Source organism: Rhinoderma darwinii, chromosome 10 (genome assembly GCF_050947455.1).
Source record: "Rhinoderma darwinii isolate aRhiDar2 chromosome 10, aRhiDar2.hap1, whole genome shotgun sequence".
NCBI classification, from domain to species: Eukaryota; Metazoa; Chordata; class Amphibia; order Anura; family Rhinodermatidae; genus Rhinoderma; species Rhinoderma darwinii.
In genome coordinates, this window is record NC_134696.1 from 55,161,910 (window position 1) to 55,185,887 (window position 23,978).

Sequence of the window (23,978 nt, forward strand, 5' to 3'; positions counted from 1 at the left end):
TTCAGCAGGATTTAATGTTAAGTTATAACCACACAGGACAATACGCTGTCGACCGGTGGATGTCACAAACGCAAATTCGCTAGACATTTGGAAGAATATTTACGGTGAATATTTCAAAGCTAAAAAAGTTAAACCCTTGTTTAAAGACGGCGACCCGGTCAGGATTTCGAAATTTAAGGATCTTTTCACTAGCGTTTCTATACGTTTATCTCTCATCATCTTTCCATCAGAGGAAGAGAGGATCAATACATTAAACGGAAAGCAACGGTTCCATTAGAATTATCATTGATTTCAATGGTAATTCTTTTGTATCAGTTGCTTTGCGTTTGTCTCAGTTTGCTAGATCTAGGTTTTTTTTTTTTTAAAGGAAACAAAAGTGCAGTCTGCAGAACTTTTATTTCCGTTCAAAAGAACGGAAACCTAGCGAACAGGGACAAACGTAAAGCAACTGATACAAATGCATTACCATTAATTTCAACGGTAATGGAACCGTTGCTTTCCGTTTAATGTATCGATCCTCTCTTCCTCTGACGGAAGAGAGATAAACGTATATTAATGCTAGTGCCGAATACAATTAAGATATTAATAATATTTAAAAAAAGAAACCCTGCCTGCCGAGTTTTGAACCAGTGACCTTTCAGCTGTAAGACAAGCAAGTCCTGCCGGCACCATCTGTCTGCTGCATGGAGCTGTTATCTGGTCAGAGACTCAGAGTCAGACTGGCCACCGCTGCATGCACTGGAGGTGATTGTGAGACTCACCAGTCACAGCCTCACTTGTAGCTTTCCCACGCTAATTAAGAACCGGGAACCTACAAGCGGGGCTGTGACTAGTGAGTCGGACATTCAATCCACCCGCACCCGCACCACCCTGCCTGGTCTCTGGACATGAGGTCATTAACAGTACTGTCCATATATGACTGTCCCGCTGAATGCGGGGCGGTTGGGAGGTATGTGTTATGCATCTCACTTTTCAGCTTTGCTGTAAAGTCTTGGACAGTGTCTGCAGAGTCATCTTGTTATTACGCCACTAGATGCCAGTCAGCAAGTCCTTTCAATGTCATTAGAGGGCATTGTCAGTAGAGTCATCAGATTCAGTTAGGCTACATTCACAAAAAAAATTCAGACTCCCTCTAGAAGTGGAATCCCCAGCCAGAGCATAGGCCGGGGATTCCGCTCATAGAGGGAAGCCCTGATGTTACTGTCCATATATGGCCAGTGACGTCAGTGGATACTCCTTGAGCGAATCCCCTTTGCCGACTCAGGGGTTTCCTCTAGGAGCGAAATCCCCGGCCAGATCATCGGCAACGGGGATTCCGCTCAAGGAGTAGCCACTAATTCTGAAGCAGGAAACTATCAGCTCCCTGCTTCAGAATTAGTTCAGAGCCGAGTGAGCTCCTCCGCTCGCCGAAGACTCCCCGGCATCGTTGCCAACCTCCACTTCAGACATTTCTGGACAACTGGGCTAAAAATCACGGACAGACCAACAGTTTTACGGACACATTACAAAATCAAGAGAAAGGCCCCATGCACACGACCGTAGATTTCGTCCGTAATTACGGACCCATTCATTTCTATGGCCGTAAAAACTTCCATAAAAAATAGGAAATGTCCTATGTTTTTTTTTTATCGCCCATTGTCCTATACTTTATAACAGGAACACGGTCCGCAAATGCGGATGACTGTCCGCAGCCGTCTGTGCCCGTATTCACAGATTGTGATTACGGGCTCGGTCGTGTGCATGGGGCCTCAGTGATAATAAAGAGCATAACTAACACCTTTTCTAAGTGATCACACGAGTGGGATAGTAAAAAGAAGAGTACGGGCACAACTGAAGTTGAATTAAAAAACGATTAAAGTAAGGCTTCTTTCACACTAGCGTTTCTATACGTTTACCTCTCTTCCATCAGAGGAAAAGAGGATCAATACATTAAACGGAAAGCAACGGTTCCATTTGAATTACCATTGATTTCAATGGTAATTCTTTTGTATCAGTTGCTTTCCGTTTGTCTCAGTTTGCTAGGTTTACGTTTTTTTTTAAAGGAAACAAAAGTGCAGTCTGCAGAACTTTTAATTCCGTTCAAAAGAGCGGAAACCTAGCGAACAGAGACAAACGGAAAGCAACTGATACAAATGCATTACCATTAAATTCAATGGTAATGGAACCGTTGCTTTCCGTTTAATGTATCGATCCTCTCTTCCTCTGACGGAAGAGAGGTAAACGTATATTAATGCTAGTGCCGAATACAATTAAGATATTAATAATATTTTAAAAAAGAAACGCTGCCTGCCGAGTTTTGAACCAGTGACCTTTAGGGTATGTGCACACACACTAATTACGTCCGTAATTGACGGACGTATTTCGGCCGCAAGTCCCGGACCGAACACAGTGCAGGGAGCCGGGCTCCTAGCATCATACTTATGTGCCGTACTGTAATCATGTTTTCAGTACGGGACAGTAGTTCCACGGAGAGGCAGGGACTCCTAGCATCGTACATAAGTATGATGCTAGGAGCCCGGCTCCCTGCACTGTGTTCGGTCCACTACTTGCGGCCGAAATACGTCCGTCAATTACGGACGTAATTAGTGTGTGTGCACATACCCTTAAGCTGTAAGGCAAGCAAGTCCTGCCGGCACCATCTGTCTGCTGCATGGAGCTGTTATCTGGTCAGAGACTCAAAGTCAGACTGGCCACCGCTGCATGCACTAGAGGTGATTGTGAGAGTCACCAGTCACAGCCCCACTTGTAGCTTTTCCACGCTAATTAAGAACAGGGAAGCTATTCTATCTACAAGAGGGGGCTGTGTCGAGCTATCTACAAGAGAGGGGCTGTGTGTGGTGCTATCCACAAGATGGGGCTGTGTGACGTTAACTACAAGGGAGGGGCTATGTGGTGCTATCTACAAAAGAGGGGCTGTGTGTGGCACTATCTACAAGAGGGGGGCTGTGTGGCGCTATCTACAAGGGGCTGTGTGGTGCTATCTACAAGGGGGGCTGTGTGTGGCGCTATCTACACGGGGCTGTGTGTGGCACTATCTACAAGAGGGGGGCTGTGTGGCGCTATCTACAAGGGGCTGTGTGGTGCTATCTACAAGGGGGGCTGTGTGTGGCGCTATCTACACGGGTCTGTGTGTGGCCCTATCTACAAGTGGGGGCCATGTGTGGAGCTATCTACAAGGGGGCTGTGTTTGAAGCTATCTTCAAGGGGGGCTGTGTGTGGTGCTATCTACAAGGAGGGGCTGTGTGTGTCGCTATCTACAAGAGGGGGCTGTGTGGCGCTATCTACAAAAGAGGGGCCGTGTGTGGCGCTATCTACAAGAGGAGGGCTGTGTGTCGTTAACTACAAGGGAGGGGCTGTGTGTGGCAATATTTACAAGGGGGGCTGTGTGTGGCATTATCTACAAGGTGGGGCTGTGTGGGGAGCTATCTACAAACTTTGTCACTATGTAATGTCTGATATTGTTTGTTTCATGTTCCCTCTAAATTGTAAAGTGCTGCGTAATATGTTGGCGCTATATAAATAAAGATTATTATTATTATTATTATTAAAGGGGGGCTGTGTGTGGTGCTATCTACAAGGGGGGCTGTGTGTGGCGCTATCTACATGGAGCTGTGTGGGGCACTATCTACAAGAGAGGGGCTCTGTGTGGCACTATCTACAAGGGGGGCTGTGTGTGGAGCTATCTGCAGGGGGCTGTGTGTGGAGCCATCTATAAGGGGGTGTTGTGTGTGGCGCTATCTACAAGAGCGGGCATTGTGGAGAGATATCTACAAGGGGGGTTGTGTATGGAGCTATGTGGTGTAGGGGCTATGTGGTGCTATCTACAAAAGAGGGACTGTGTGTGGCACTATCTACAAGAGGGGGGCTGTGTGGCGCTATCTACAAGGGGGGCTGTGTGTTGCACTATCTACAAGGGGGGCTGTGTGTGGCACTATCTTCAAGGGGGGCTGTGTGTGGCACTAGCTACAAGGAGGGGCTGTGTGTTGCGCTATCTACAAGAGGGGGCTGTGTGGCGCTATCTACAAAAGAGGGGCTGTGTGGCGCTATCTACAAGAGGAGGGCTGTGTGGTGTTAACTACAAGGGAGGGGCTGTGTGTTGCATTATCTACAAGGGGGGCTGCGTGTCTCATTATCTACAAGGCGGGGCTGTGTGGGGAGCTATCTACAAGGGGGGCTTTGTATGGCGCTATCTACAAAGGGGGGCTGTGTATGGTGCTATCTACAAGGGGGGCTGTGTGTGGCGCTATCTACAATGGGGGCTGTGTGTGGCGCTATATACAAGAGGGGGCTGTGTGGTGCTATCTACAAGGCGGGGCTACGTGTGGAGCTATCTACAGGGGGCTGTGTGTGGCGCAGGGTTCATGGACCCACTGGGCCGTACCACCTTGGCGGTATGGCAGCTGGCCAATAGGATGCAGGTTAGAGTCTTTAGTTCGTATGGGGTACCTGTGGCGGCTCGGACAGTAGCAAGGCAGGTTCGGCTGGGACTAGGCTGCAGGTAAACATCAGGCGTGGAGTAGCAGGACAGGCGTAGCATACAGCACGGCACTTGACCAGGATAGCATGGGATACAGGATACAGGAACAGGGAACACTGGGAACTTGAAAACACTAGGAGACCATTTGCAAGACAAACTTAGGATACGACAACAACGCTAAGGCATAGAAGCAAAGGGCTGGGCCCTTCTTATAGTCCACGGCACTCATAGGCTGATTACGCATGAAAGTCCGGTGCGCATGCTGCCCTTTTAAGAGCGGGTACGAGCGTGCGCGCGAACCCTACGGGACCTGGCCCGAGGTGAGTGGAAGTGAGCGCTAGCGTCTCCTGAGGAGGAGACTGGGGCCAGCGCTCGCCGACCCATGGCTGCGACTGTCAGGAGGCGAGTGAACCTGACAGCCCGCCGAAATGGACATGACAGTATCCCCCCTCTTACGCCACCTCTTCTTGGGGCCAGAGCGAGAGAGAAACTTCTTCAGAAGGGTAGGAGCATTGAGGTTCTCTTCTTCTTGAGGCCGCCTTCCGTTTCATGCGGTCGACTGCCAGCAGGATGGAGGATTGGGTCTGCTGCCAGATGTGCATTAGGTCCCTTAAAGCCGTGTCAGCAGCTTGTACCTCGGACGTATCAGGCACCGGGAGAGGAACTCGTCGGTGTTGGCCATAAACAATAAAGAACGGTGTCTTCTGAGTGGACTGTGATTATTGTAAGAGAACTCAGCCCATGGGAGCAACTGCACCCAGTCATCATGCTGCTTGGAGATTAAGTAGCGTAAGTAGTTCTCCAAGATCTGATTAATCCTCTCGACCTGACCATTGGACTGAGGAAAATCCAACTTTACACTTAGGAGTCCACAGAGGGCTCTCCAGAACCTCGAGTTGAACTGAACCCCCCGATCAGACACAAGCCGTGCAGGCGGAGGATGTGTTGGATGAACAGCTTGGCCAGTTGAGCAGAAGGAAGACCGGTCAGAGGAACAAAGTGGGCCATTTTCGAAAATCGATCCACCACCACCCAGACAGTACTCCATTCAGCAGAGAGAGGCAGGTCAGTGATAAAGTCCATAGCTATATGCTGCCAGGGAGCATCGGGCACAGGCAATGGCTGGAGCAGGCCAACAGGTCTGGAGTGATGGACCTTGTTAGCTGCACACTGAACAGTAAGAAACAAAGTCCATAAAGTCCTTGAGCAGCGTGGTCTACCTGAAATTACGGACAATCAGATCCCGGGTCTTACGGGTCTCTGCGTGACCTGCTAGTCTAGAGGAGTGTCCCCAGCGGAGGATTCTCCCTCTGTCAGTCAGGCGAACAAAAGTCCTCCCTGAAGGTGTGACCCCAACTTGCAGGGGTTGACAGAGACAATGCAAGACGGATCAATAATGTTCTGTGGAACTTCCATGGTGTCTTCTGTATCAAAAGACCTGGACAAGGCATCAACCCTCATATTTTTGTCAGCCGGGCGATAATGGAGCTCAAACTGGAACCTGGTAAAGAACAGTGACCACCTGGCCTGACGAGGGTTCACCCGTTGGGCCGTCTGAAGATAGGTGAGGTTCTAGTGGTCCGTAAAAATCAGGATGGGATGAGCTGCGCCCTCTAGTAGAACCGGTTCGGGGTCTCTGAAGGGATTTGTTCAATGGAAGTTATAAAAATGGAATCAAATTGACAAATATGTATATTTGTACAATGACGTGAAACACTATGTTTCAAAAAACCTTTTTTAATATTGGAACGATGCTTGTTAATTCTGTCACGGAGGGATTGTGTGGTTCTACTTAAATACTGCAGATTGCATGAACATTGCAGTAAGTAGACCACATAATCACTGCTACAATTAATTAAGGTTTTTTAATAGGAAATTATTCTAATATCACGGAAGACATTTAAGTGTTCTTCCTGTGGGTCCTATTCTGGCAACATAATCTTCTAGTATGTCCGCATTTATAGGAACTAAATAATTCAGGAAACATTTCGAGAACAGGAGTTGTTTTTTTAGTACGTAATCTACTAGGGGCTAGAATATTTCTTAGGGTATGTTCACACGGCCAAATTTCAGACGTATACGAGGCGTATTATGCCTCGTTTTACGTCTGAAAATAGGGCTGCAATACGTCGGCAAACATCTGGCCATTCATTTGAATGGGTTTGCCGACGTACTGTGCAGACGACCTGTTATTTACGCGTCGTCGTTTGACAGCTGTCAAACGACGACTCGTAAAAATACAGCCTCGTCAAAAGAAGTGCAGGACACTTCTTTCAGACGTTTTTGGAGCTGTTTTCTCATAGACTCCAATGAAAACAGCTCCAAAAACGAGTTGGTAAAAAAATGAGTTGGTAAAAATGCGAGTTGGTAAAAAACTTCTGAAAAGCAGGGTCTGTTTTCCCTTGAAAACAGCTCTGGATTTTCAGACGTTTTGGTTGACTACGTGTGAACATACCCTTAAAGTTAGGGATCTTCTAAAGGTTATGTTAGGGCAATCTAGAATCAGATCTTTTAAATATGGGTCATTCTTTAAGATGTACCATTGTTTCTCCAAAACAGATCTAACAGATTTATTGCCTGTATTAAAGGAAGTTATAAAATTACTTTTAGGTCTGGAATCATTATTTTTATTAGTTGCAGGTTTAATTCAATCTTCCTGACTAGACAGTCAGGAAGATGGCAAAAGAACTTTTCACAGAAGGCAGTTTAGAGTTTTGCAGTATATGAGCTTAGCTTAGCTGTTAATAATGTTGTTGACTGGTTCCAACCAGCAGCAATCTGTAATCATAAGCTACTATTCTGGTCCAAAGGTTAATAAGGCTAAATATTTAGCTATTTTTTTGTAGTGTAGCTGATATCTATGAATAAAATGTAGCATTATTGTCAAAGGCAAACATACAATTCAATTCTTGTTTCTTCTCTGACCTTTGTTTTAGTTTAAGTGTTGTACACTGTGTATGGTAGCGTTTCCTAAGCAAGAGGATGGGCGGGTAAAGTATTCTAAAATTCTATATTCTGACTATGATTTGATGATTGCTTTACCTGGTCCCATGCGAAGCATGTTTGGGCAGGCTGCAACCATTTATCTATCCCAAATGGGTCTGTTCCACGTGACTTGCACATAGCAAATGCGGTGCCAATATTCTAAAAGGGGTCAAAAAGTGAGACCGGAAACCTTAGGCCTGTAAGTTTAATCTCCATTGTGGGTAAAATATTTAAGCGTTTTCTAAAGGCTCTATTACACAGGCCGATAATCAACCGGTGCAGTGAGCGGTGGTTGGAAGAGAAATGCACAATGCCACATAGTGCAGATAAAAAACAAAAAAAGGTAAAAAGGTAGCAACAAAAATGTGCTCACCTATAGAAATTGTGTATAATTAAGACACAACGCTGATGTACTCAGGGTTAGTTAGTATAAAGATAGTATGCTACTGCCACGGTCCGTTCCAGTAACATAAAATGTTACAGCGGTGGTTAGGAGAGAAATTTTGGGGAGAAAAAAAGGGGACCATGGAGTGGCGCTGCTATACTAAATATTTCAAAGGTGTCATGGGCACGGGGTATGTGGACCCACTAGGCTGCTCCGCCGTAGCGGGGAGGCAGCTGGCCAGGTCACAGTCTAAGCAGAAGTAAATGGTAGAGAGTATGCTTGGGTACCTGAAATAGTCCGGGCGGTGGCTGTGGCTTCAGCACGGATGGAGGCAGGTGCGGCAAGTGGCGCCAGACGTGGCGGGCAGTATCCGATGGCACTTGACGTGGCAGATTGCACTTGACGTGGCAGATAGCACTTGACGTGGCAGAAGACACTTGACGTGGCAGATGGCACTTGACGTGGCAGATGGCACTTGAACGCGGGTAGGCACAGGAACAATACGGAATACAGGAACGGTAGCAGGGCACGGGTAACAGCTGGAACGGGAGACAAGGAACCATTTGCGAGACAGACTGGGAAAGACTAACAACGCTCAGGCAAGGATTAGAAGGCCAGGGGCCTTCTTATAGACCAGGAAATCGTGACAGTTGATGGTGATGACGATTTCCTAATTGCGCGCACTGGCCCTTTAAGGCCGGGCGCGAGCGTGCGCGCGCACCCTAGGGATCCAGCCGAACGGAGCGGAAGTGAGCGCTGGCATCTCCTAGGAGGGAGACGGAGGCCAGCGCTCACAGATCCATGGCTGCGGGCGTCGAGAGGTGAGTAAACCCGTCGGCCCGCGGCCATGGGCGCTACAGTATCCCCCCTCTTACGCCCCCTCTTCTTGGGGCCAGAGTGAGAGAGGCCCTTTTTAATAAGAGCAGGAGCACTGAGGTTCTCTTCTGGCTCCCAGGACCTCTCCTCAGGACCAAACCCTCTCCAGTCCATCAAATAGAAAGTCCTTCCTCCTACTCTCTTGCGGTCCAGGATCTCCTTTACCTCAAATACATCAGAAGGACCGCTGGGAGCAACTGTGGGACTAGAGGTCTTGCTGTAGCAGTTCAGGACCACTGGTTTCAGGAGGGACACATGGAAGGAGTTAGGGATTCTGAGGGTAGGAGGCAGCCGCAGCTTATAGGAGACAGGGTTAATTTGTTGCATGATCTCGAAAGGACCAAGGAACCTGGGAGCGAACTTGTACGAAGGCACCCTCAAGCGAATGTTCCGAGAGGACAGCCAGACTTTAGTCCCAGGAAGATACTGAGGCGGCTCTCTTCTCTTGGTATCTGCCTTACACTCCATGCGATCTACCGCCAGCAAAATAGAGGACCGGGTCTGTTGCCAGATTTGCAGGAAATCCCCATATGCAGAGTCAGCAGCGGGTACCTGAGATGAAGTCGACACAGGAAGAGGAACTCTGGGATGTTGACTGTACACGATGTGAAACGGAGTGGAAGTGGTGGACTCACTTGTGTGGTTATTGTAAGAAAACTCAGCCCATGGAAGAAGCTGTACCCAGTTATCATGCTGCGAAGAGATGAAGTGGAGGAGATAATTTTCCATGATCTGGTTGATCCTCTCAACTTGCCCATTGGACTGGGGGTGATAGGCAGAGGAAAAGTCCAAACTCACATCCAGGAGTTTACAGAGGGCTCTCCAGAAGTTAGAGGTAAACTGAACCCCCCGGTCGGACACAATGTGAAGAGGCAAGCCATGCAATCGGAAGATGTGCAGAATGAAGAGACTTGCCAGTCGAGGAGCAGAGGGTAGGCCGGTCAGCGGGATAAAATGTGCCATCTTAGAGAACCGGTCCACCACGACCCAGATGTTGTTGCATCCTGCTGAGAGAGGAAGGTCCGTGACGAAGTCCATAGCAATGTGCTGCCAGGGAGCACTGGGTACAGGCAGGGGTTGAAGCAGGCCGGCAGGCTTGCTGTGAGTCACTTTGTTGGAGGCACACACTGTGCAAGCAGAGACAAAGTCCAGAACATCCTTAGGTAGCGTGGGCCACCAGAAGTGACGAGCGACCAGGTCTTGGGTTTTATGGACACCGGCGTGCCCAGCCAGTTTAGAACTGTGTCCCCAGCGGAGAATTCTTTTTCTGTCTGCCAACCAAACAAAAGTTCTCCCCGGAGGGATATTTCTAAGCTGCAGAGGATTGGCGGTGACAACGCAGGATGGGTCTATGATCGTCTGAAGGGACTCCACCGTGTCTTCCGTCTCAAATGATCTGGACAGGGCATCGGCCCTCACATTCTTGTCGGTAGTGGAGGAGAAATTGGAAAAGGGTGAAGAACAGTGACCACCTGGCTTGACGAGGATTCAGTCTTTGAGCGGACAGAAGGTAAGTAAGATTCTTGTGGTCGGTGAAGATCAGGATGGGGTGAGCAGCGCCTTCTAAAAGATGTCTCCACTCCTCCAGGGCCAATTTGATAGCCAGCAGCTCCCGATCTCCAATGGAATAACTGCGCTCAGCAGAGGAAAACAGTCTTGAGTCTTGTGTGTATGTGTATATGTTTGTGTGTGTATTTGTGTATATCTGTGTATTTGTGTATATATGTGTGTGTGTGTATATGGATGTGTTTGTGTATATGTGTTTGTGTATATGCATGTGTGTATATATGGGTGTATTTGTGTGTATATTTTTGTGTGTGTGTTTGTGTATATCTGTGTGTTTGTGTATATATGTGTGTGTTTATTTGTGTGTGTTTGTGTATATATGGGTGTATTTGTGCATATGTGTATATGTTTGTGTGTATATGTTTGTGTGTGTTTTTGTAGATGTGTGTGTTTGTGTATATGTGTGTGTGTATATATATATATGGGTGTGTTTGTGTATATGTTTGTGTGTGTATGTTTGTGTGTGTTTTGTATATGTGTGTGTTTGTGTAAATATGGGTGTGTTTGTGTACATGTGTTTGTGTATGTTTGTGTGTATATGTGTGTGTGTGTGTGTGTGTGTGTGTGTATGTGTTTGTGTGTTTGTGTATATATGGGTGTGTGTTTATATGTGTTTGTGTATATGCTTGTGTGTGGTTGTTTGTGTGTGTGTAGGTGAGTATAAGTATTGGTATTGTTCACATTGATAACTTCTTTTTTTTATGTTGTTGCAGATTTTGATGTACCGATTGGACTACATCTTCGATTCTTTGGACTACTGCGTAGATCTACGTTTTTTCAAATTTTAATAAAATGGTTAACGAGTGTTTTGTTGGGGATTTCTTATTTCAATAAAAAAATTGTGTTTGTGTTTTTTTAAAAAACTTTATTAGTGCCTAGATAATGGCAGTTGGCTGATTGACAGAGTCCATTATTAAGGCGGTACTTAGTGTTAGCCAGGGCAGAGGCTAGCACTAACCACCCATTATTACCCCGATACCCACCACCACCAGGCGTGCCGGGAAGAGCCAGGTACGATCCAGTACCCGACCATCTGTTGAGATGGTCGGGCACTGGTGCGGCCGCAGGCTGGTATTATGAGGCTGGGAAGGGCCAAAAACAGTGGACCTTCCCAACCTTGTAATGCTAGGCTGTTGCTGCTGTGTTGTATCGGGCTGTTTTTTTTTTTTAAATTTAACAATAGACGTTGGGTCCCCCACATTTTTAATAACCAGCCATATACAAGGCCGCAGCAGCCTGGCATTACACGGGTGGGAAGGTCCACTGGTTTTGTACATTCCCAGGCTAATAACACTGTGGTGTTTGTGTCTGGTTATGATAAATTGGGTGGAACCCCATGGCTTTTTTAGTTTTTTTTTTTTTTTTTTAAATAATAAATAATTACAAAAAATGACGTGGGGTCCCCCCATTTTTATAGCCAGCCAGATACAACACAGCGGCAGCAGCGAGGAAATTACAAGGGTGGGAAGGTCCACTGTTTTTGGCCCTTCCCAGCCTCATAATACCAGCCTGCGGCCGCCCCAGTGCCCGACCATCACAACAGATGGTCGGGTACTGGATCGTACCTGGCTCTTCCCTGCACCCCTGACGGTGGTGGGTACCGGGGTAATAATGGTGGTTAGTGTTAGCCTCTGCACCGGCTAACACTAAGCCTCACCTTAATAATGGATGTTGTCAGTCAGACAGCGGCCATTAATAAAGTGGTAGTAATAAAAGTTGAAAAGAAAAGACATAGATAAAATATTTTATTGAAATAAAGCACCCCCAACACAACCCCCATTAACCATTTTATTGTAGAAAAAAGAGGCGTCATCAAAGTAGTCCTCGAAACGACGTAGTCCAACGACCAAACCTGTAAAAAAAAAAAAAAACATGTCGTAGGCTTAGTTTCAGTTTCATGTGTGATACTGACTGTTGTACCACGTATAGAAGCCTGCCGTAAAGTTGTCTTAGATACAGGGCGCCAGCAGAAAGTATCATACATGGCCATACAGACATACATGCATGCAAACATACATGCATGCAAACATACATGCATGCAAACATACATACATACATACATACATGCAAATATACATACATGCAAACATACATTGTGACATCCTGGGGACCACTTAGCTCATGGGATCGCCATCTCCCAGGTGAGATGGTTGGCACACATAGAAAGTTCACTCCAACTCCTTGAGTAAAAGGTTTTAAACCAGCCGCAGCTAGCTTTATTATCTTCACAACAGCATCAATAAACATACAAAATAAACCCTAGGCCGTCCAGCCTCTAACTAACAATTCAGTGTCCCTCACTATGTGACACTGAGCCTTGTGCCCAGCACCTCAAAACCTTTAGTTTTACCTCACACGGTGGTGACTCTCACAGGCTAGCTTGCCTGTCTTTCCCAGACTGAGCCCTGTGTGAACTGTACACACCTGAATTAAAGAGGTGTCTCAGGTGAAGCCTAACTAGGCTCATCAGACAGCCCAAGACATGGACTGTCTGTATGGAGTGGAAGCCCGCCCTTCTCCTTCACACTCCAGCAAACCAGGCTCTATTTCAGGCTTTACACCCAAGCAATAGCAGAGAAAACCCTCTCTGCTGTACATGTTCCCTGGTTGCTTAAAACCTGAGTTTCTGCACTGTCCAGTAGCTGCACTGCTACAACATTCATAGAAACATACATACATTCACATATATACATACATGCCAACCTACATACATGCCAACATACATACATACATACATACATGTTCATATATACATACATGCATGCAAACATACATACATGCATGCAAACATACATACATGCAAGCAAACATACATGCAAACATACATACATGTAAACACATACATACATACATGCATACATGCAAACACATACATACATACATGCATACATACATACATACATACATACATACATGCAAACATACATACACATATATACATACATGCCAACATACATACCTGCATGCAAACATACATGCATGCAAACATACATACATACATGCAAACATACATACATACATGCAAACATACATACATGCATGCAAACATACATACATGCATGCAAACATACATACATACATACATGCAAACATACATACATACATGCAAACACACATACATACATACATACATACATACACATGCATGCCAACATACATACATGCAAACATACATGCATACATGCAAACATACATACATGGAAACATACATACATACATGCAAACATACATACATGCAAACATACATACATACATTCACATATATACTTACATGCCAACCTACATACATGCCAACATACATATATACATACATACATACATACATGCAAACATACATACACATATATACATACATGCCAACATACATACATGCATGCAAACATACATGCATGCATGCAAACATACATACATACATACATACATACATGCAAACATACATACATACATGCAAACATACATACATGCAAACATACATACATGCATGCAAACATACATACATGCAAACACACATACATACATACATACATACATACACATGAATGCCAACATACATACATGCAAACATACATGCATACATGCAAACATACATACATGGAAACATACATACATGCAAACATACATACATACATGCATTCACATATATACTTACATGCCAACCTACATACATGCCAACATACATACATGCAAACATACATATATACATGCATGCAAACACACACATACATGCATGCATACATACATGCAAACATACATACATACACATATATACATACATGCCAGCATACATGCATGCCAACCTACATACATGCCAACATACATACATGCATGCAAACATACATACATGCATGCAAACACACACATACATACATACATACATGCAAACCTACATACACATATATACATACATGCCAACATACATACATGCCAACATACATACATGCAAACATACATACATGAATGCAAACATACGTGTGGCGTACCTCCCGTAGCGGCTGCTACGGGGCCCGCGGCATGAGGGGGCCCATGTCGCCCGCCGGCACAGGCCCCCACCATGGCGGGAGGCTCCGCTAGCAGCCGCTATGGCTGCTACAGCGGGACGCCACTGAACAGTACGGCAGAGCAGGGAGGTATCTCCCCGCTCTGCCATTAAACAAAAGACATGTATCCCCTATCCACAGGATAGGGGATACATGTGTGATCGCTGGCAGCGATAAGGAGAACGGGGGACTGAAAGTCCCCCAAGTTCTCCATCACAAACCTCGGACTTCCGGGGTCTGTGTCGGCAGCTCCGTAGAAATGAATAGAGCGCCGGTCGCGCTTGTGCGCATGCGTGACCAGCGCTCCATTCATTTCTACAGAGCTGCCGACACAGACGCCGGAAGTCAGAGGTTAGTCATGGAGAACTTCAGGGGACTTTCAGTCCCCCGTTCTCCCTATCGCTGCCAGCGATCACACATGTATCCCCTATCCTGTGGATAGGGGATACATGTCTTTTATTAGGACACACTGTAGGTCGCATTTTTTTGGGAGGGGGGACGCTGTATGGCGTTCCCTACAGGGGGTGACGCTGTATTGCGTTCCCTACAGGGGGGGACGCTGTATGCCGTTCCCTACAGGGGGGGGCTGTATGGCGTTCCCTACAGGGGGGGGCTGTATGGCGTTCCCTACAGGGGGAGGCTGTATGGCGTTCCCTACAGGGGGGATGACGCTGTATGGCGTTCCCTACAGGGGGGGATGCTGTATGGCGTTCCCTACAGGGGGGGGGGGCTGTATGGCGTTCCCTACAGGGGGGGCTGAATGGCGTTCCATACAGGGGGGGGCGCTTTATGGCGTTCCCTACAGGGGGGGACGCTGTATGGCGTTCCCTACAGGAGGGGCTGTATGGCGTTCCCTACAAGGGGGGACGTATAGCGTTCCCTACAGGGGGGGACGCTGTATGGCGTTCCCTACAGGGGGGGGGCTGTATGGCGTTCCCTACAGGGGGGGCTGTATGGCATTCCCTACAGACCCCCCTGTAGGGAACGCCATACAGACTCCCTTTAGGTAACGCCATACAGTACCCCCTGTAGATAACGCCAGACAGCCCCCTCTGTAGGGAACGCCATACAGCCCCCCCATAGATAAGGCCATACAGCCCCCCCTCTAGATAACGCCATACAGCCCCCTCTGTAGATAACGCCATACAGTCCCCCTGTAGATAGCGCCATACAGTCCACCTGTAGATAGCGCCATACAGCCCCCCTGTAGATAGCGCCATACAGTCCCCCCTGTAGATAGCGCCATACAGTCCCCCCTGTAGATAACGCCATGCAGAGTCCCCCCTGTAGATAATGCCATACAGCCCCCCCTGTAGATATCGCCATACAGAGTCCCCCTGTAGATAGCGCCATACAGTCCCCCTGTAGATAACGCCATACAGCCCCCCCTGTAGATAGTGCCATACAGCCCCCCCCTGTAGGGAACGCCATACAGTCCCCCCTGTAGGGAACGCCATACAGTCCCCCCATAGATAACGCCATACAGCCCCCCCCCCGTAGATAACGCCATACAGCCCCCTCTGTAGATATCTACAAAGGGAGCTGTATGGCGTTATCTACAGGGGTGCTGTATGGCGTTATCAAAAGGGGGGGGTTTGTAAAAAAGGCACTATCTACAAGGGGGGGGGGGGTTGTGTGACACCCGGGGGAGGGGGGGCCCCAGTCAAAAGTTTGCTATGGGGCCCAGTCTTTTCTAGTTACGCCCCTGCATACGTACATGCATGCAAACATACGTACATGCATGCAAACGTACATGCAAACACACATACATACATACATATATACATACATGCAAACACACACACATACATACATACATACATACATACACATATATACATACATGCCAACATACATACATGCAAACATACATACATGCAAACATACATACATGGAAACAAACATACATACATGCATACATACATGCAAACATACCTACATACATTCACATACATGCAAACATTCATACATGCAAACATACATACATACATACATGCAAACATACATGCATGCAAACATACATACATGCATACATACATGCCAACATACATACATGCCAAAATACATACATGCAAACATACATACATACATACATACATACATAAATAAACTCATCTAAGACGTTCCCACGAAGATCTGAACGGTCCCGTCACTTTTCTTCTTACTGCTCTCATTCACAATAACAGAGCGGTGGGCGCAGATGACGTAATCACGTGGGCCTGATATGATTACGTCATCTGCGCCACAACGCATTGTTACTGTGAATGCGAGTGTTGCCAAGTACCAGGAAGATGGCAAGTGACGGGACCTTTCAGAGCTCTGTAGGAACGTCTTAGGTGAGTTTATTTTTTTAAATATGTTTTATGTTGTTTGCCGGGTGCTGATGCAGCACTGGTGCGGCGGCTAGAGAAGTTACATGTAGTGACAGGGGTGGGGGGGGGGGGTATGAGAAGTTGTTTGCCGAAACGGGGTGAATGTAGTGTAGTGTAGTGTAGTTGACATTCCCGGTGTGTTCATCTCAATCAGGCTTACCATGCCTGCTTGAGACGAACATTCTCCCGATGTTGCTAGAACTACAATATCTAGCAACGTCGGGAGTGCGCACACTGCAGAGCGGAGCGGCTTGATTGACATCGAGCCGCTCACGCCCCTTTTTTGAAAAGATAGCCAGCACTTGCTGAGTTATCAAGTGTAAAAAAAAGGTAACAAAAATAGTGTGTAGGAAAGGCAGATCCAGCACTCAAATGATAAAAAATTCAATTTTATTAGGTCATGTTAAAAGGGATAAAACAACAATCCCGGGACCACGCTTACGCGTAAGCGTGGTCCCGGGATTGTTGTTTTATCCCTTTTAACATGACCTAATAAAATTGAATTTTTTATCATTTGAGTGCTGGATCTGCCTTTCCTACACACTATTTTTGTTACTACAACCTGCTGTCGACACAGGATTAAGCTCAGGAGGATCTACGAGCACCCACAGCTTCTTGGATTTTTATGCCTATTTAGGTATCAATCAAGCTTTACACAAAACGCATTGAAAAAACGCATTGGAAAAACGCAACTTGGTTATGAGGTGAGCAAAACTTGAGGTACAATCTTTTTCACTTTTCACTTTGTAAAAAAAAGGTACTTAGGAAATAAATTTTTTTAAAAATTTTAACAGCAAATGTTTTCATATTGAATTCCAGCTTAGAATGTATAAACAAAAAATTTGACTCAACTTGGGAATAACTCTTTAAATCTCAAGTTTCTTCACTCTGAGGTTGCTTTAGGAATTGTGTATGTCTTGTAGGCTGAGGGAGGATAAAGGATTCATCCTATTGCTCATCGAACTCCTTCTTACTGCTGCTGATAGTAGATCGAGAGCTATCAACTCTATCTACTATCTATCTAGTTAAATTAATAGATACTGCCACTGTTACTTGTATTGCTTTATTGCAATAAATAAACTGGCTTTCAGAATATTCAGAAATGAACCCGTTAAGGCTACACAAAAACTTTTGGAAAATATGAGGAACATTACATCTCACTGGATCCCATATAGTTACTCCTTAGTCAATGCTCTGTAGTAAGATATATGCAGCTTTAACGGAATGAATGAGACATTAAAGCTGATGTAATATTTACTTAAACTCTGAAAATATTTTAGCCTTACTAACTATTTTTAGAGAAATTTAAAATTTCTATTAACTATAGTGGTTTTATTTTTTATGATGGGAAGCATCTACAGCAGAACATTCCTGTGGAGGTTATCCTCTATTCATCATATATTAACTAATCCACTGTAAATTTAGTTGGTTGCTACTAGCAATACTGCAAGGGCCCTGCGATGGAAACATCTGGATTTGGTTCCATATTAGGCTTCATATTTCTATTTTATTTTAAGTTTATTCTGTGTGTTTTTATTTTGTTTGTATGCATAGATACTTTGTATGCATTTTAAATATTTCTGTATTAGGTCTTATGGGTAAATGTAATTAAGAAGCTTTGTGGTTACATATACTTACTAGCCCATAAGTAGGTCTATTGATATGTACTCTAGTTTGCGCATAACATAAATATATATGATTTTTATTTAACTCAGTTTCCCTTTGTGGTATATAGAGTGCTGGTTTAGGGCCTGTTCACATCAGCGTTCAGGTTCCGTTCATCTGTTCTGTTCAACCTTTCTGTCAGAGTAACCGAAGAACGGAAACCCAAACGGAAACTATCGCTTACATTTGAATTACCGCTGATTTCAATGGTAATGCCTCCGTTTCAGTTTGTTTCTGTTCCGTAAAGTTTCAGGTTTTTTTATGGAAACAAAAGTACTGTCGACTGCGCTATTGTTTCCTTGAAAAAAAATGGAAAATTGTACTTTGGTAGTCGGTATAGTCAAAATGAGTATATACTGTAACTTAAATAGAAACTAACTTTTCAAACTTATGCTAATCTTATAGTATACTTGATATAATACAATTTTGTAATTTACTTCCTGTTAAAATTCAGTTGTTTTATCCATGCAAATTCTGTGTAAAGTTACTGCCACTAGGTGTCTCCCTTCCTGTAATCTGCTGTCCATCTCCTGTGGTCAAGATTGGCTGTCCATGGTTACAGTGCAGAGGAGATGGATTGCAGAAGGTGGGGGTGTATATTTTCACTGCCTTTCTGCAACTTTCTATGGAGAGGGAAGGGGGGAGCAGGAGGAGGGAACAGAGGGAAAGTGTGACTCAGCAACACAGGCTGCATGTAAGTCTATGAAGGGGGAGAGGTGAGCAGGGGAGGAAGCAGGAGAGAAACACACAGACATGATGGTAAGCTTCCTATGTCACAACAGTCCTGGATCCTCAGCTACACTGGTCTGTATTGCTGTGTAATGTCCTCCATGCTGCTGCAGCTTCTATATATATATATATATATTAGATAGAGATAGGAGAGCAGGATTCTCCTCTTCTATGTATGCAGTGTATAGACATGGTAGCCATTAGGCTCCGCCCATGAGCTTTGTGACTACTGAGAATTAAAGATAGAGCCTGCAGAGGGGAAAACTGCTAAATATTGTCACATACAAGTAATATAATGGCCATAAATAGTGTTCTTTCTCATGTACACACATATGACAGCTTATTCTGAAACGTCACCTGAAAAGTTGAGTACACGTTAAGATAAAGTTTGCTTGGGAGTTTTACATCCATTTTTCAAATAGATAGCGACGGATTTATTTTCCTTGTTTCTGCTATTGAGTGTAAAGTAAGGCCACATGAAAATGTCTAACTGTGCTTCATTGTCTCTTTGTTAAACAATTCTTGTTAAGGGGATTTAAAAAAAAAAAAAAAAAATTATAAAGTTATATCCAATTTTATATCTAACGCCAACTTATTGTCAAAATAATAAACCTCAATCACAGACAGACTTTTAAATATTGGCTACAAGTTACCTGTTTAACTCCTACGGTGCACCAACCATTTTTATTTTTTTTATTTTTATTTTTTCCTTCCTCCTTCCAAACCCATTTTGTTTTTTTGCGGGACAAGTTGTAGTTTCAATGGCACCATGTAATGTACCATATAATGTATGAAAACTGAAAAAAGCAATGTGGGGTGGAATTAAAATAAACTGATTTCTCGAATGCTTTCAGGGATTTGTTTTGCAGGCTTTTAGCATACGGGAAAGACACAATGTTAACTTTATTCTGCGGGTCAATACAATTACAACAATACCAAATTTATATAGTTTTTTTTATATTTTACCTCTTTTACAAAGAAAAAATTAGTTGAAAAAAAAATAGTTTTATTTCTCCATATTATGAGAGTCCTGATTTTTACATTTTTTCGTCGATTCAGCGATGCAAATTTTTTTTGCGCGGTGAGGAGTAGATTTTATTCGTACCATTTTGGGTGCATGCAATTTTTGATCACCTTTTATTACATTTTTTGGGGAGCTAAGATGACCAGCCGACACTCATTGAGTTGTTCCAGTCGTCACGTACAGTTATGTCACATGTCACCAAGGGGTTAAAATTGTTACTGTTATCATAAAAATATAAGCAAAGGCTTACAGTAGTTATCTTATTACAGAAGATTTGCTTATAGTACAACATCAAAGATTCAAACTGGCTGAGAATATTGTAAACTTCACTTTGCATCATATTCTTTCTAAAACAGACTCTAAAACTCTTTAGAAAATTAATTTGCACCACTCCATATGGCCAAAAGTATGTGGGCACCTGACCTTTATACCTATATGAACTTTTTGGACATCATATTCAAAACCATAGCGTTAATATGAAGTCGGCCTCCTTTTGCGGGTAGAACACTATCCACTCTTCTGGGTAGGCTATCTACAAGATTTTGAATGTAAATGCCCAAAAATCGGAAGCAAGAACGCCTCCAAACATCTGCCCATTGATTGCAATGGGAAAAACGGCGTTCTGTTCCAATGGGCCGTCATAGACTCTATTGAAAAAAAAGCTCCAAAAACGGCCGTAAAAAATGCAGCGAAAAACGCAGCGAAAATCGCGAATGGCTTAAAAACGTCTGAAAATCAGGAGCTGTTTTCCCTTGAAAACAGCTCCGTATTTTCAGACGTTTTTGACTCAGCGTGTGAACATACCTTTACTCCCAAAGGTGTTTGATGGGGTTGTGGTCAGGGTTCTGTGATTACCACTTCTCCACACCAAACTTGTCAAACCATATCTTTATGGACCTCGCTTTATGAACAGGGGCACAGTCATATATGACCGAGAAGAGAACAAATGCCAATACACAAGAACATTTAGAAAAATGAGCAAAATATTTTATTCAAAATAACATATACATACAAGAATGATAAAAAGAATCCATAAACCAACAGGTTAAAAAGACCAAACCGCCATACAATGTATAAGGAAGGTAACGTCTGAAGTTGACGTGTAATAATAACAACCAAGAGATATGATCTAATAATCAGGGTACATACATGCATGAGTATGAAATGAAACATTAATGAAAAAATGCAAGAAAATATGTGAACATCAAGCACATACCCATAGATCAACCGGATGGAAGCACGGCGATGTGTCTGCCCCAACGCGCGTTTCGGCGCAACTGCCTTCGTCTGGGGGTAGCGTTTAAATGATGTGTATGCCACTATATATGGGGATGGACCAGCCGATCGTAGAATGAAAAAGAGGGGGGAGAAGCCCAAGTATAAACATGTAATAATACATGTTTCGCTGCATGTTTACCGGTCGCTTACCTCGTGGTGAAGCCGGTGGCCGCACCTACCAGGACCGCCAATCACGAGAGGCCAGGGTCCGATGCACGCCATCGCGTCAGAGGACGCGGTCACGTGGATCCGAAACCCGGCGCATCATGAGGGCGGAACGGAGGCCGGGCACCCCTCTACCAATCAGAAGGAGCGACACAGCGAAAAGGTAAGTAACCCAGGATAGGACAGTGTATACCAACTTGGACGTAAAGCCAAATTATGCAAAACGTCAAAAACAACGTATATTTCAGTATAACGCACATATAAACAGACAAATGTGGATGAAATATAACATTATGACAAAAGACAACTTAAAGAAGCATGAATGCTAAATAACACTGCGGTGAAGGAATGATAAAATAATGTGATCCGTGAAGTGATACTGAATGAATTTTAATGAATCGTGAGGAAGAAAACAAATGCACTGAAAAACAGTGCGTAAGTATTAGAAGCAAGAAAAAATAATAAATAATAAATAAATTCCTGCGTCAGTAGGGTGATAAATAATGAGTACATACAAAAATACGTGAAAAAAAGGGGGGTATATGAATAAAAATGAAAAATATATTAAGTGAGGGAATGTGTGTATATGTCTGTGTATGTTGTGAAAAAGTAAGTGAAAGTGAGTAGAGTGAATAATGCCCAATGAATGAGCAGTGCAATAGCAGAGAAACAGAGAAGAATAATTGCGTTTATATGTATGTGTTTATAAGCACAAAAATGAGGTGAATAAATATTGAAAAAGTGACAATATGGGAATTAAGTTTAATCTAACATCTTTTAATAAAATAGGTTAGAGGTGCACAAAATATTACACTAATGGTTGTATTGACGAAAAAACCAAGATGACACACAAGTGTAGATGAAAATTTGTATGAATAACTGGTCACTACGCATCATGAGTAAACGAAGTCGATGGAGAAATATGCTGGCATCCCAAGGAGTGGAAAACAAGGAATCCAAGTAATAAAAGGAAGAGAATCACATCAAAGATCTAATCTGTAAATGAATAAAGAAATGTTAAAATCATATAAACACATAGGATCCTATATAAAAAGATGAACTCCAACACCATTAAAAGCTGCTGACAGTCAGAGAAACGATGAATATCCAGCGGTCTCATTGAGACCTGCGGGGTACATAGTTTGGAGTCTCCATATCCATTTGCACTCACGTTGCAATAAACATTTTTTGAGATCACCCCCACGCATCCCAAGATTAATATGGTCAATGCCCCTGATTTTAAGCATCTTGGAGTTACAGGCATGGTGTGATCGGAAGTGCCTAGGGATTGTCTTGAGCTGCTCGATATTATCAGCCGTTTTCGCATTCTCGATATCCCGTACGTGTTCCCTTACCCTCAACCGAAGCTCACGGGTAGTCATACCTACATATATTTTCGGACAGGGGCAGAGAGCATAGTATATGACACCCTTAGTACCACAAGATATGGGCCAACAGATTTTGAAATCTTGTTTACCACTAGAGTCCGTGAAATTTCCTATTCGTTCGATATTAGGACAACTGATGCAGTCACCGCAAGGTTTGCAGCCCCATTTAGGTCCCTTAGTCCCGAACACCCTACCAGGTTGAATAGGTGAAAGATAGCTACGTACCATGGCATCACGCAGATTGGGAGCTCTGCGGGGTGCCATGGCAGGATAAGGAGGAAGAACTTTCGACAAAGTGGGATCGCTCAGCAATATAGGCCAGAATTTATACAGGACACTACGCATTTCTGTCCACCGAGAATTGAAGGTGGTAACAAATCTCACCTTAGGTTCTGTGCCCGACCTTTGGGTAACTTGCAACAGTTGTTGTCGGTTGGTCTTAGACGCTCGATCCCGAGCTTTGCGTATACTGCGTTGACTGTAACCCCTTTGAGTAAATCTGTCGCCTAGTTCTTTAGGTGTTTGATGGGGTTGTGGTCAGGGTTCTGTGATTACCACTTCTCCACACCAAACTTGTCAAACCATATCTTTATGGACCTCGCTTTATGAACAGGGGCACAGTCATGCTGGATCAGGAAAGGGCCTTCCCTAACTGTTGCTACAAAGTTGGAAGCAAACAATTGTTTTGAAAATCTTTGTATGTTGCAGCTTTAATATTACCCTTCACTGCAAATAAGGGGCCTAGGACAACCCCTGAAAAAACAGCCCCCGGCCATTATTCCACCTCCCCCAAATTTCAAAGTAGGCACTGTGCATTTCGGTAGGTAGTGTTGTCCATTTTGAGAAGCTTTCAGTGCACATAAATTGTGCTGATGTCTCTTCCTGGTGAGATTAGACCTCTGTAGTGAGTGAAGCAAAAGAAGATGGGTAATTTTTATGTGCCAACCACTTCAGTACGCACATTACAATAATAGCACTTACTGTTGACTGGGGACATCCTATTTGCCACGTTTAAAGTTAGAGAGCTCTTC